The 6000-nt window shown below is 42.5% G+C and overlaps 1 protein-coding gene across 6 annotated transcripts in view; it reads right to left on the minus strand.

The window, feature by feature from the left end:
• The window catches only part of elmod3 (ELMO/CED-12 domain containing 3), a 30879-nt gene extending 28487 nt beyond the window's left edge, over positions 1-2392 (minus strand). Inside the window, exons 1-3 of one of the 6 annotated variants that reach the window (XM_059966893.1) lie at positions 2270-2391; positions 1741-1901; positions 1199-1305 (exon numbers count right to left, since the gene is read on the minus strand). The gene's annotated coding sequence lies outside the window, so the exon portion shown is untranslated. Of the gene's footprint in view, positions 1-1198; positions 1306-1697; positions 1902-2269 lie in introns of all 6 variants that reach the window. The other 5 variants (XM_059966916.1, XM_059966907.1, XM_059966875.1 and 2 more) reach the window with 5 other exon arrangements.
• Between the last annotated feature and the right edge of the window lie 3608 nt (positions 2393-6000).

Consider the following 6000-nt stretch of genomic DNA (forward strand, 5'->3'; position numbering starts at 1 on the left):
ATTATCAGCTCAATGACCAAGAAATAAAATAACAAATAGTGATAAAACTATGGGTTAATTCTATTTTATTTAGAGATACAGTGCAGGACCTGCCCTTCCACCCCAACAAGTGGCTCTGGCCAGCAAGCAACTATTTAACCCTATCCTAATCACAGGACAACCTACAATGACCTTTTAACCTAATAACTGGTACATCTTTGGAATATATCTAATGGTTAAACATTATTCCTTATTTGGAGTCAGCGTCCACCCCAACATGGACATGCTTGAAATGTAGGTTGATATTACATTTGCTCAAGATGTGGAGTTTCAGATCTGACCCTAGTAATAGAGTGGTAAGAGGTAAAGAGAGTGTGTCAAAGCTAGTGGATCCATGGTTGTAACTAGAGGCTGAGGAAATATTTGCAAATCTCACTTGGAGGACACTGAGACTAATTAAAGCAAGGTATTCAAAAAAAAAATAAGTCAGGAGGTCAAGCAGCATCTGTAGACACAAAGGGATGGTTGACATTTCAGGTTAAGACCCTTTGCCTCCACAGATTGTGCCTGACCCGATGAGTTCTTCTTGCAGTTTAATTTTTGGTCCAGATTCCAGAATCTAGTCTCTTATGTCTTCCTCCTCTCTTCTTTCCAAAAGAAGCATGGACAATATCAGCTGGCCAATTCCAAAAAAAAATATTTTATTTAACAATTTTTGTCCTGGTAACCTCTTAGATTATTTTGATTCTATGATTTTCACAAGAAGGCAAGTATTTATTTTGCAGCATGGCATTGCATTAATCCCGTTTACAGTGTTGAAGCAGTGTCACTGCTTCCATTGCATTGTGCTTCATTTACAGTCAATATTGCTCCTTCTGGATCACTGTTGACTTTGCCATTCTGTTAGCATTAATATTTGTCCATTTGCTATTAGATCCAGTCACTATCATCATAATACTACCATGTAACTCATTCTTTTCCCCCTTCTTCCTTTGTCCAAAGGATACACCTATAAATACAAAAATCACAGAACTATGCCATGGACGGTCCCAGGTCTGACTGCCTGTAAGCAAACAAATCCCAAGGTTGTATAACTTATACACTGTTTGATAATAAATGCACTTTGTAAGAAGGAGAGCTGGGCATGGGGCTAGCAACTTCATCACATAAAAACACCAATGCGACAGAAATGCCAACAGAAGCTCCAAAGAACTCATACCTGAGAGAGAAGGGGTCTTCGAAGATGGGCTACACCTGGGAACAATTTGAAAAACTAGCCCAGGGCAAAGGACTCTGGTGAGCTACGGTCCAGCAGCGGGTGATGGGCTAAGAAGACGACAAATCACAGGGCAAAGACAAGTGGGGAGACAGACTTGAATGCTTGAATAAACAATACTTACCAAAACCAAAAGCCCTCACCTATTGGATTCAAATGCTTTGATTTCTTCATGGCACTTTAGAAAGGTTTAACATTTTACAGCAACAACAAAAGGTCAGATAAAAGCAGATCTGAGAAAATGGTGAGATACTTCCTGGGCCCACAACAGAGGTCAAGAGGCTAACCCAGCATCACCCAGATACTGTCAAAGGATTCAGGCAGATGAAAAGACAATAAGACCAGGCTAAATTGAAGCATACATTAACATATATCACCATATCTCCATTTAAGACAGTACTAACATCTCTAAGGAGATTCCAATTCACTTGATCTCACCTACCAAAAACCCAATTAAGACCATTTCTTTCTGAGGTATTTCTAACCTGGTTCATCCCATCGCCAATGGAACCAGCTTAGCAAGCCCCTCATTTTTCTAGAGTACCTATTGGGAAAGATTGAATTCTTTGTTGTGACATGGATTCCCCGAAAAATGGCCACTCTCCAGTTCTGCGTGCTCCCGTCTTCCCTTAAGGATTGTAAGTGCCTGCAGGAGAGGGGTTCGAACAGGAAGAGGTGGAAAATGAATTGGTAAAGCTTCGCCTGCAATGTAAGAGTAACACATTGACCCAGATTCAACATGGAGCTATGAAAATGGCAATGCCCAAAACGGTGAAATTAAACACAAGCAACTCAGCAGCAATTGACCCCTCGGTGAATTATACATTAAATTATATTTTTATGAATAATCTCAATACAATTCAGATTAACCCTGGCATTTCCAGATTTGAGTCGCGTCATGATAATCTTTATTTTGAGCCCTTGGTACTTCATCACCACTTATAAAACGCGGAAAGTAACATGTTTAATACTATACGTTTTGCTGTTAAATTATTTTTACAAAGTTTTCTTTACCTCCACTCACTCTCCCGCTCCAATCTCAGCCGCTATTTAACAGCCATCCGCTGAATACGCATGCGCCGCGCGCCGGTTGCCGCCGGGAACTGTAGTCCTTTACCCGGCAACTGACAGTCAGCTGGTTTAAGAATGAATACATTTCCCAGGATGCAGCACGGAGCAGTAACCGCGTCTCCACGGAGTCTCACCCCGCAACAGCGCTCGGAGACTTCTAGAGGAAGCCGCAGAGAACAAGAAGAACGACAATGCGAAACTCAAAACAACATAGTACGTTTAAAGTACAGTATGATCGTTGTCATTGCTGTAAACAGACATAATTCACTTTATCCTTCAAAATTTAGTAGACGTGCATTTCCATAATTGATTTCATGTACATTGAAGTGTAAAGTAAACATGGCGTATTCTATATAACTATTCCAAATCACCTAAAAGGGGCCTATAATTCGATTCGGCCAGTTAGTCACCCTTGTTCTGCCTATACTGCACCACCTCTTATCAATAACACCTGTCTGTGCAAAACTAAAATAGGGAACATCCAGCCGATTTACTAATTTTGTCCTGTAAAAGGCACAGAAGTTGGGATATTACTTTAATAAATGAATTCAATATCTGCATTCTCAGAGACACACAGAACCAAAAGAATTTAAAATATGCAATTAAGTTGGAGGGGTGAAATGTACAACATGCACAGACCCAGATAATACATCTTGGATCTTTACTAATATCATACCAGAAAATAAAATCAAATAAAACTCCAATCCAGTCCTGCAATTTCCTTAATATCTTCTCAGCAGTTTGAGAAATTGTATAAATTTGTATTGACCAATGCTCTGAACTAGTTTGGGTACTTAGAGTGCAGAGTTGACAGGAAAGATACTAGAATGGACAGAAGATTGGCTAACTGGTGGAAGGTAAAGAGTGGGAGTAAAGACGACCTATTTTGGTTGGCTGATGGTGACTAGTGGTGCAGACATCCCACCCTGCAAAAACTCATTTCAGGGAGGTAGCACCCCCGCCCTCTGCAACCCCATATCCCCCCTCCCCTGGTCGACCTCCAAGAGTGTACGTAATGCTTTGTTTAGTGATTTTGTCTAATCTGTAAACCAAGTTGGGGATATGCAGAAAATGTGACATTAAAATATGTACTTATATTATATTATCATGGAGTCAATTTTTATTCTATTACAACTTTAAGCAAGCCTTCAGGGAGTTTGGCCTCATCACATAGGATATCAATAGAGTAGCTCCTTAGCAGCTAGCCAGCTAGTTTAAATAACGTTAGCTATGCTAATGAATAAATGGCACCTGTTAAACTCACCTCAACATGTCTTTTACAGTCATTTAACCAACCATGGGCAATAGTAAAGTCCCCATTGCAAACAGTGCAGCGAGCAACACTGTCATTATTTTTGAGGTTGACTGTAAAGCCCGCCCACAGAGAAAACTGATAGGTCCACTTAGCAAAAAGAGAGACCAATCAGGATGCTTCCTTTCGCTCTCGCTCTTCCGCTTCCTCTCCCTCTCCCTCCCCCTCCCCCTCTCCTTCTCAAAAGAATCGATTTCCGGGTTATTGTATATATTGTATATCAACATGCAGGAGACTCCCGGAACTTCCGGGAGAGATGGGATGTCTGGTGGTGATCTGCCGGGATCGGGTTTGGAGTCTGCTGCTTACTGTGTTATATGTCAATGGCCTCAATGACAGAATTGATGGCTCCGTGGCCAAGCTTGCAGATGATTCAAAAGCAAGTGGAGAAACAGGTAATGATGGGGAAGCAGGGAGTTTGCAGAAGAACTTGGGCAAAGTGGCAGATGGAATACAATGTAATGAGGGGTATGGGGATGCGCTTTGGTAGAAGGAATAAAGGCATAGATTATTTTCACAACGGGGAGCAAATTCAGAAATCAAGGGGGACTTCTAGTGCGGGTTTTCCTGAAGGTTAATTTGCAGGTTGAGTCCGTGGTAAGGAAGGCAAAATGAAAGGATAGCATTCACTTCAAGAAGCCTAGAAAACAGAAGCAAGAATGTAATGCTGTGGCTTTATAAGGCTCTGTAAGCCGTAGGTCAGACTGCAAATGGAGGAAAGTGAGCAGTTTTGGACACCGTATCTAAGAAAGGATGTACTGGTATCGGAGAGGGTCCAGAGGAGGCTTATGAGAATAAACAGGCTAATGTATGAGGAGCATTTATGGCTCTAGGCCTGTATTCATTGGAATTTCGAAGATTGTGGGGGGGGGGGGGATCTCATTGAAACCTGCCGAATGTTTAAAGGACATGAGTTGACTGTGCTCTTTTCCTAGATGCTGCCTGGCCGGCTGAGATCCTCCAGAATTTTGTGTGAGCTGCTTGAATGTTGAAAGGCTAAGGTAGAGAGGACTTGCAGAGGATATTTCCAATAGTGGGAGACTCTAGAACCAGAGAGCACAGACGCAGAGTAGAAGGACATCCCTTTAGGACTGTGGCTAAGTACAGCTCCAATGCAATATTCAAGTTTGTTGATGACCCCACTGTCCTAGGCTGAATCAAAGGTGGTGATGAATCAGTATATAGGAGTGAGGTTGTAAATCTGACTGAGCGGTGCCACAACAACAACCTCTCACTCAATGTCATCAAGACCAAGGAACTGGTCATTGATGTCAGGAGGAGGAAACCAGAGGTCCTCAAGCTAGTCCTCATCAGAGTATCTGAGGTGGAGATGGTCAGCAATTTCAAATTTCTCAGTGTTAACATTTCAGAGGACTCGCCCTGGGCCCAGCACATAAGAGCAATTACTTCCTTTTGAAGTTTGTGACAGTTCTGCATGACATCTAAAATTTTGACAAACTTCTATAGATGTTTAGTGGAGAGTATATTGACTGGCTGTAGCATAGTCTGGTAAGGAAACACCAAAGCCTTTGGATGGAAAATCCTACAAAATGTAATGGATCTGGCCCAGTACATCATGGGGAAAGCCCTTCTCACCACTGAACACATCTACACAAAGCATTGTCGCAGGAAACCAGCATCCATCATCAGGGAGTCCCCACCACCCAGGACATGCTCTCCTCTCATTGCTGCCATCGGGAAGAAGGTACAGGAGCGTCAGGACTCACCCCACCAGGTTCAGGAACAGGTATTACCCCTCAACCAGCAGGAACCACCACCGAGGACATGATCTTGTTTCACTGCTGCCACCATCAGGCGGGAGGTACAGGAACCTCAGGACTCACCTCACCTGGTTCAGAAACAGGTATTACCCTACCTAATCCACCAGACTCTTGACCAACTAAAATTGCGCAGTTCAGTAGCGTAGTGGTTAACACAACACTTTACAGTACCAGTGACCTGGGTTCAATTCTATAAGGAGCTTGTATTTTTACCCCTTGACCGCAGTCCGAAGACATACTGGTTGGTGAGTTACTTGGTCGTTGTAATTTCTCCCGTGATTAGGGTAGGATTAATTTGGTGAGGAGCTGGGCAGTGCAGCTCGAAGGGTCAGAAGGGCCTGTTTTGTGCTGTGTTGCAATAAATAAAAAGTGGCTCAGAGCTCAAATGTTTGGTGAAAGCACTTCAAAGATTTGTCAAAAATAATTTCACAAGTATATAGCAGTGGGGAAAGAACCAAGAAATGAGCTCATGTATCTAGAGTGTACTTGCTAAGTTGGCACAACAAGCTGTGCCAAGAGCAAAGCACAGGAAATATTGTATATCAAATGGAGACGGGGCTAAATTCAAAACCCTTAAAGCC

This window comes from Hypanus sabinus, chromosome 1 (genome assembly GCF_030144855.1).
Source record: "Hypanus sabinus isolate sHypSab1 chromosome 1, sHypSab1.hap1, whole genome shotgun sequence".
In the NCBI taxonomy this organism is placed as follows: domain Eukaryota; kingdom Metazoa; phylum Chordata; class Chondrichthyes; order Myliobatiformes; family Dasyatidae; genus Hypanus; species Hypanus sabinus.